Source organism: Phalangium opilio, unplaced genomic scaffold (assembly GCF_054372755.1).
Source record: "Phalangium opilio isolate 3A_F unplaced genomic scaffold, DU_Popi_V2 ptg000101l_1, whole genome shotgun sequence".
NCBI lineage: Eukaryota > Metazoa > Arthropoda > Arachnida > Opiliones > Phalangiidae > Phalangium > Phalangium opilio.
Window position 1 is genome coordinate 1,073,367 of NW_028324204.1, and position 9,595 is coordinate 1,082,961.

The following is a 9,595-nucleotide window of genomic DNA, read 5'->3' on the forward strand; positions in this document are numbered from 1 at the left end:
GCCTTTAAAGTAAGTCATAAAAGAAATGAAACCTGAGAAAGATCTCGAAAATGACTTAAGTTATTGCATACTATATTCAACTTGGCTTTGAAAGTTGAATATCTTAGATCTGGCAAATACGATCTTCATTTCATTTAAATATGTTATTAGGCATATATAACGCTATCAGAAACCATCTAGCGTATACCGGGAACGGGTTTTAAAATAAGTCATTAAAGAAATGAAACCTGAGAAAGATCTCGAAAATGACTTAAGTTATTTCATACTATATTCTAGGAGAGCGATAGCTCTCTTAGATAAGACCTCATACCGACTTTAATGTATAAGGATGGTTTTTTGATTGGTTATAACTTTTTTTGTATCGTATTAACTGCTTTGAAAAAATTCCACAGAACTACAATTCGGGACCTAAATATGTGGTTAAAATTTCAAAAAGATCCATCCATTAGTTTTTCTTATAAAAAATAAAGTTGCTAAGGGTGGTTTTCATTTCCATAAAAATTTTACGATATTTTGATGAAAATCATGAAATTTTCCATAGAAATAACATGGGAAAAATTTAACAGATAGCCTTTTTGTGGAAGCCGTCATGAAATAACTATACGTTTGTTTGATTTGAAAACGGTTTCAAATGAAAGCCTCATATTTAGTATTTGTGCTTTCCAGCTTTCATTGATTAATTTTAAGTTTAAGTATGTTTAATTTTAAATTTTCAAAATTACCCCAATTTGCGTTATTTAAGCATGGATAGACTGATTTACTAGAAAATTGCAGCGCGACCAAAATTGGCCTTTTTTTGCGTTTAGTTGCGTCATATTAATCCGATTGTTTTTTCTTAATGCCTTTTGGTTGAAATGCCCTATCGGTAGTGAGATAAGACTGCTTTAATATTGCCGCCGTGACAAATACCCCGTTTGTGGTCGCCATTTTTTTAAGGGGAAAAAATTTGAGAGTGGGTCCTTTATCGTTGTCATTTTCATATTTTTTGAGGATTTGCTGATGGATAGATTTTAAATATAATATAAAGTAGGTTTCAAGTTTTAATATAAGCCTAATTTCATAATTTTCCACCTTTCTATTGTCCCACAATCTGTTTCTAAACTTGCCACTTTTTTTAAGGCGGTGAAACCCGTGAAATTGCGCTAAGCCTTGGTCGCTTCAGCCCCTTTAATGCTTCTAATCGTGGTGCGCAGCCATGGTGAATTAATTTCTCTAAGCCTTGGTCAAAACAATATCCATAGTGCACCAGGCCCGTCAATCTTATTTCCCATCCTGGTTTCCTCATATATGCTCTGTCTTCGAAGTCTGCTTTGTATTATGCTATGAATTTATGCTTTATTTATTTCGTAAGCATAGGTAACAGTAGTGATAGTTAAAAATGCCGTTATTTATTTACTCAAATCAGGGTTCCATTGTATTAATTAAAACCTTGTATTCTACCTAAATGATTAAAATGTTTCATTTGGTAATGCTTTATGAAAAACAACGCTCACTACAGAAGATTTATACACATATTCCTCACCAACGTAACACGTTTGTTTACCTTGTAAACTATTAAATACAATAAATACTATTGCCATTAACGGTGATTTTCTGGAAAGTATTGACAGCAAACCTTATTTTCTTAATTAATAGTTTACATATTTATAATTTAACTCAAACACACTTTTAACAAGTTATATTAATTGTGGTTATATGTAATATTTCATGAATGAAGCTCAGTTTCGAACAAAACCACTATTAGTGAGCCATCCAACAAACAATGGTTTGGAACTAATAATAATAATAATAGATGGAAATGATTAACGCAAGTTGATAAAGAAATTAATAATCTTTTGATTAATTATGTTAGAAAGGAAATGATTTACGCAAGTTGATAAAGAAATTAATAATCTTTTGATTAATTATGTTAGGAAGGAAATGATAAACGCAAGTTGATAAAGAAATTAATAATCTTTTAATTAGTTATGTTAGGAAGGAAATGATTAACGCAAGTTGATAAAGAAATTAATAATCTTTTAATTAGTTATGTTAGGAAGGAAATGATTAACGCAAGTTGATAAAGAAATTAATAATCTTTTAATTAGTTATGTTAGGAAGGAAATGATTAACGCAAGTTGATAAAGAAATTAATAATCTTTTAATTAGTTATGTTAGGAAGGAAATGATTTACGCAAGTTGATAAAGAAATTAATAATCTTTTAATTAGTTATGTTAGGAAGGAAATGATTTACGCAAGTTGATAAAGAAATTAATAATCTTTTAATTAGTTATGTTAGGAAGGAAATGATTAACGCAAGTTGATAAAGAAATTAATAATCTTTTAATTAGTTATGTTAGGAAGGAAATGATTAACGCAAGTTGATAAAGAAATTAATAATCTTTTAATTAGTTATGTTAGGAAGGAAATGATTAACGCAAGTTGATAAAGAAATTAATAATCTTTTAATTAGTTATGTTAGGAAGGAAATGATTAACGCAAGTTGATAAAGAAATTAATAATCTTTTGATTAATTATGTTAGAAAGGAAATGATTAACGCAAGTTGATAAAGAAATTAATAATCTTTTAATTAGTTATGTTTGGAAGGAAATGATTTACGCAAGTTAATAAAGAAATTAATAATCTTTTAATTAGTTATGTTAGGAAGGAAATGATTAACGCAAGTTGATAAAGAAATTAATAATCTTTTAATTAGTTATGTTAGGAAGGAAATGATTTACGCAAGTTGATAAAGAAATTAATAATCTTTTAATTAGTTATGTTAGGAAGGAAATGATTAACGCAAGTTGATAAAGAAATTAATAAATTAATAATAATTTGATAAATATTATGGGGAAGAATATAATACTTCTTTTCCCCTTCTGATATGGGAACTCATGACGGAGACAATAGGGAGCTAACAGTTCCGACCCTGAAACGTCACACCCTTCTATCTCTTACTGGAGTTTCATCCCCCCTAACGGTTGGAAACAGTATTCTACTCGCAAAAATTCCAACCAGAGAGGGGCTGTGTGACGTCAGACTATCTGTTCCCCCTAGCCAGTTGTTAGCTCCTTATAGCTTTTAGACCAAACTACATTTTAAATGTCAGGAAGCTTTGACTGTAATTGGATTTAGGAATATTTTGAACTAATAATTCTACCCAAATGATTAAAATCTTAAATTAGGTAAGGCTTTATGAAAAACCACGCTTTCTACAGAAGATATCCACATATTTCTCGCCAACGTAACATCTTTGTTTATCTTGCAAACTATTAAACATAAGAAAAAGCACTGTCGTTAACAGTGATTTTCCAAGGAAAGTAATGACAGCACACCTTATTTTGTTAACTAATGGACCCCAGATTTATAATTTATCTCAAACACTTTTAACAAGTTTTATTAATGTTTATTTTGTTACATTTTAAATATTTTTTGTTTTATTACATTTTTAAATATTTTTGGTTTAATACATTTTAAAAAGTTTTGGTTTATTAAATTTATATTTTTTGACAGTTATGATTATTAATTTTTTTGAAAAAAGACGCTCTACAGTGCTGCCCCCAATAATTCGTCTTCAGCGCTAGCTAGGTTAGTGGTGGTCTTTAGAACTTTCGTAACCGACCAATCAAAATTGTTTTTGCTGGTTTGCAATCAGGGTTGGGAATAAGAAATATTTCTTATAGGACGTGTGTCCAGTGACCCCCTATTTGACTCGAAAATTTATAGGACATTGTAACTAAAACATTTTTTTTTCAATTAATATTCCAGGAAGTTTTGCTTATTCTCTTTGTGTTTCTCACCAGCTGGAGTAGTCTGAGTGACGGGTGCCATTGATTAAAACCAACAGGGGTAGAATTTGCAAAGCCTTTTGGAATAATTTTTTTTCTTCAAAATTTTATAACCTTTTCATTGTCCCTTTGGTAACCCACGCGCAAAACAATAATTGTCATGTTCTAGCAGCACTGTTTTCAAACTTAAAGCTAAGAGTTGCCTGACATAATTTATAAAAATTGACCCTCAAAATCTCATATTTAAATGAACATATAATAGCCAGTAAATGGTAAAGTTTTCTTTCGCCTCCTCCCCCTCCGCCCCTTTACATAACTAATATACCGAAGAACAAAATTATTTCGACAAAAATGCTACGAGCAGTTCATATGTTCAACTTTGAAACATGCAATTTAAAGACTATTTTCGTACAACTACAAGCGTATTGTATCAACACGTGCCAGCTGCTAAGCTTCAACAGAAAGATAATTCATCATAGCCTTTACCAGTATAATAAAAGATTAAAACTACACAGCCAAAAAGTATGAACATCATCATTATATAAAACAACACCACAAGACTTCGACAGACAGATCAAGAAATATAAATATTCAACTTCTATGCCGAAATAACAGACACTTTAGACTGGCGTGTGCAAAGAATGAGAGCGACTTTGGATTAAAAACAGCAAAGATATTCAAAGAAATAACCCTCGTATTTGTTGAGTGAGTGTCTATAGAACGTCTAACTGTACCAAGGCCAAATAATACGTGTCAATTATTTAATTTCCCTGCATAGTTATATAACGGCTTGGCAAGCCTTGCCTTCAAGTTCATCAACACAATAGAAGTTCATAACAGATATGATTTTGCTAAAAAAACTTTTTTGAACAAAAGTTGCTTCAACGTTATTAAAATTTAGAACAGCAATGGTTTGTTACTAAAATTATGTACTTTACTATGTTGGGAGTTTGGGCGCACTCCTGTAAGCCAAGCTTCTGGGCGACAAAGTTTTGAGGGAATAAGGGACTTGTCAGCATGCCTACCCTACAGGAACTGACTACCCCGTGTCCGCGGGTGGTGAAATACCCCAAATCCCCCCTCCTTCACTACCCGATTAAACCTCAAGTACTTCACTCGTAACTCTAAAAAACCCAACTGTGATTAACCTTGGAGTTCAATTTAAATTTCCATCGAAACGCCTTATGAACGTTATTTTACGGACGTTTGCCAAACAAAACAAGCTCGATGGAATTAGTAAAATAAAGCTGCCAATTAATGACGTTAAGCAGTAATGCTATTTGAGTTCAAAAGTAATAAATATCAAAACAAAATAAAATGGACTGGAGATGTCGCTACCAAACACAAGGCACATCATTAACTCTCTGAACTAAATTGCAGATTCTACATTAACATAACAAAATCACGCGCGATGGAGCTAGTAAAAAAGCTACCGATTAATGAAATTAACCACTAACGCCATCTTAGTTCAATAGTGAAACACAAGGCTCCTCATTAACTGTGAACTAAACTGCAGACTCTACATCAATAAAACAAAACCAAGCGCGATGGAACCAGTAAAAAAAGCTACCAATTAATGACATTAACCACTAACGCCATCTTAGTTCAATAGTATTAAATATAGAAAAAAAAATAAATCAACTGGATTGAAGATGTCACTAACGAAATACAAGGCGCTTCATTAACTCTCTGAGCTAAACTGCAGATTCTACACCAACAAATCACTACCCTTTTTAAAAAGCATCTTTGAGTATATTAGCAGTATTTTAACAAACTCCCCCTTCCCTTTTTTATACCTAAAATAATTTAACATTAAAACCCATGCTTACTATTTTTCTGGCTATTATATATTCTCAATTTTACAGTCCTAGGATTACATGTGTATAAATATTTTTTCATCATTGAATTATTCACTTGAGAGATTAACAAAATGATTATTGGTGCTCTAACGTTAATGTTGAACTTTTCACACTTTTTAAATCCAACCTTCACGTATGACTCTCTTTGAACATTTTTTTAATCCCTCTCATGTATTCATAGTGAAACTTACATTTTAGATTCAGTTAAAATTAATTATAGTTATTCCTAGCTTTTCCCTGTTAAGGTCTATTTTTTGACAGTTAGGACGCTATCACTAATTATTCTCAAAAGCCTTTCTGGTGTCCAAAATAATTTTCCTTATAAAGTTACGAATGAAACCCTTTAAAAAATACGCAACTATTAGCTTTAAACGTGAAAAATAAAATTTTTATTTACTGGAAAATAATTATAATGAATACAAATAACAACCAGGGAAATTCAATTCCAAATTGCGTCCTATAAATAAATGTAGCAATTATCAAACCAAATGTGTTTTTAAAATAAATCTTTAGCACATGCCAATAAAATAATAATCATACGTGTTTTAACTTTGAAAAAAAAGTTTAACAAAAATATTCTTAAAGCAATTTATTGTTTTAATGACTTTTAAGTAATTACTGAACAGCCATAACTTTAAAAAATTACAATTTATATTTTAACTATTATATAAAATAAATAATACTATTAACCCTAACTTTTGTCATCAATAAACTACTGTAACTCTCATTTCACTTTATTTATCAAAGGTAAAATAGTTACCATTAGTTTCATAAATACTACTAAATAATTTGTTGATCCTATTATTTCCTATATTCAATGATAAATCTAAGCACAGTTCCATTGCCAGACTCCTGTAGTACGCTGGCTAATCATTTATCATCTATCCCAATGGCTAAATCCAATTAAAATTGTACTTAAGGACAGAGCGAAAAATAAAATATGCCAAACTACCACACTATACGGAAGAGAAAATCTTTTTAAGACGCGTTATATTTATATTATATTATAATTATTATGATATTGCCAGCTTTTCCAAAACACTACAAAATTGTATTTCTTTTCCCCTGAAATATTGCCAAATTATTGCTAGTTGTCTTATTTAATGCCACTTTTAACAAAAAAAATTACTATTTTAGTTTCTTAAATTAGGTTAAAGTTAATCACAAAAGATGGTAATCTATATGTTGAATCTCGTGTAAAGGTTAAGAGAAATATCCGTTCTGAATAAGATCTTGTTGACACAATGACATTGGAAATGGGGTTCAAAATTAGCGTGAAAGCAACTGGTATATTCTGGTCTGGGTTCATCAGAAATAGTCGAACTAAAATCTTTGTCATGACATCACACCCTCGTATATCTACGAATTTCATCAGCTTAAATTAAGACTAAAAATATTGATGTGACGTCCCCTTAGCTAATAACTCTCAGTCTATTGAATGACAAACTATTTCCTTTTCTGCAGCTAGCGGGAATGAGCACTGAAATAAATTAATCACCACCGCATGTACGCAAAATTAATAAAAATTAAGACCGAAGTAACAGATATTAATCAAAACGCGTCTTGGATTTAACCAAGACCTACAAAGTATCGATAAGAACAAGGTTAATCACTTGACTGAATGCGCAGATATTGAAACTTTTTTTTTAATTAAAACTTACATGCTTAAGAAAGTATGTTCCATCACCCTATTCCATTGAATAAACTTACTTTACTGGTAGTAAATTTTTTCCCTCTCAATAATTTGAAAAATTTACTTATCTCGGGTTTTCGAGCACAATTCCATTCCCCGAAAACATTTTATAACTACATTTATTATCACTTTTAAGAGTTTTCGTGTGGAAAAATACCTCATAAGTCATAACTAGTAACTACACGTAACAATGAAAAAACGATTAGGGGGTAGTCTGCTTTAGCTTCTGCTGCGCCCGATACGAACAAGGAGGATGTATAGTTGTATACCCCCCTTGATAGAAGTACGCCTTGTGCCATTCTCATGCCTTGTCTTTCGCTGGCCTCGTCACCAAGGCAATAGCCCACTCAATTGCGCGTTAAGCTGCTCGAGAATTCTGTGTGAATCACTTTTTATAGTAGTAATTGTAAATAGTAATTGTTTTTGAGAGCATTCCTCGCCTTGAAATAGGACAACTACGAAATAATTCGACCAAATTGAAGTTTAAATATTCGAACAAATCTTATTTTATAAATATCTTCTACCATTTCAATTTCTATAAAACTGTTCTACCAAATGCATAAAGAGTGCTACCAGAAGTCTCTGGGGCTACTAGAAATACAACATTTACTATAGGAAGATTCGCAGCGACAAGTTTAAAAATCCCATATTCCTTTAAAAACCGTTAATGCATTATCCTTGTTCCTGAAGATATACAGACTAAGTAGCAGAGTCGAGCCACAGCGTCGTAGATCACGCGACTTGGTGAACGCAGGCTATTTTTCAAAATAACCAAGTCATAAATTTCAGGCTACGACCACGCTTAAGTTAACAATTACAACAAAGAAAATCAAAAAATTACGAATATCATGCACGCCCCTACTGCTTGCGAACCATAGAAACGCCATGGCAGAACCGTTTGAACATTGTCTGTCGTACCGTTGCTATAGACCCTTTTTACGTAAAAAAGAGATGTCAATCCTTAGTATCGGGACATATGGGAGGGGGGGGGGTTTGACCCCTCGCCGTCTCTGCTCTATTTATGATCTTTCCATCGACTCGACTCACTCGAGCGAGATGGAAGGCAAAGTTTTACCCCCGTGTCTTCCCATGTCGAAGTGGTCTATTAACATAAGTCAGTTTAACCAAGAGTAAAAATCATAACGTCCATGTTGAATGTGCTGCCATTGTTGAAATTTGCACTAAAATTAACAAAAGGTTTCACTATGGAGCGTTCAGGGCATAAACGGGGATATGTTAGCAACCTATTAACGACACAATGTCATACACGTACTCTCTTAAAAGTGATAATAAATGTAGTTATAAAATGTTTTCGGGGAATGGAATTGTGCTCGAAAACCCGAGATAAGTAAATTTTTCAAATTATTGAGAGGGAAAAAATTTACTACCAGTAAAGTAAGTTTATTCAATGGAATAGGGTGATGGAACATACTTTCTTAAGCATGTAAGTTTTAATTAAAAAAAAAGTTTCAATATCTGCGCATTCAGTCAAGTGATTAACCTTGTTCTTATCGATACTTTGTAGGTCTTGGTTAAATCCAAGACGCGTTTTGATTAATTCAACTTAGCTTTGAAAGTTGAATATCTTAGATCTGGCAAATACGATCTTCATTTCATTTAAATATGTTATTAGGCATATATAACGCTATCAGAAACCATCTAGCGTATACCGGGAACGGCCTTTAAAGTAAGTTATAAAATAAATGAAACCTGAGAAAGATCTCGAAAATTACTTAAGTTATTGCATACTATAATCAAGTTAGCCTTGAAAGTTGAATATCTTAAATCTGGCACATACGATCTTCATTTAATTTAAATATGTTATTAGGCATATATAACGCTAGCAGAAACCATCTAGCGTATACCGGGAACGGGTTTTAAAATAAGTCATAAAAGAAATGAAACCTGAGAAAGATCTCGAAAATGACTTAAGTTATTGCATACTATGTTTAACTTAGCCTCGAAAGTTGAATATCTTAAATCTGGCACATACGATCTTCATTTCATTTAAATATGTTATTAGGCATATATCACGCTATCAGAAACCATCTAGCGTATACCGGGAACGGCCTTTAAAGTAAGTCATAAAAGAAATGAAACCTGAGAAAGATCTCGAAAATGACTTAAGTTATTGCATACTATATTCAACTTGGCTTTGAAAGTTGAATATCTTAGATCTGGCAAATACGATCTTCATTTCATTTAAATATGTTATTAGGCATATATAACGCTATCAGAAACCATCTAGCGTATACCGGGAACGGGTTTTAA

General features: G+C 31.9%; 2 long non-coding RNA genes across 2 annotated transcripts; one reads left to right on the forward strand and one right to left on the reverse strand.

Annotated features, from left to right (window-relative positions):
• Positions 1-274: 274 nt before the first annotated feature.
• On the forward strand, positions 275-1,603 carry LOC149630941 (uncharacterized). Its single transcript, XR_016374008.1, has 2 exons — positions 275-1,026; positions 1,120-1,603. It is a non-coding gene; the product is annotated as an uncharacterized LOC149630941 (long non-coding RNA).
• A 4,389-nt stretch (positions 1,604-5,992) lies between these two features.
• Positions 5,993-8,726, reverse strand: LOC149630942 (uncharacterized). Its single transcript, XR_016374009.1, has 2 exons — positions 7,293-8,726; positions 5,993-7,111 (listed from the first exon to the last, which is right to left on the reverse strand). It is a non-coding gene; the product is annotated as an uncharacterized LOC149630942 (long non-coding RNA).
• Between the last annotated feature and the right edge of the window lie 869 nt (positions 8,727-9,595).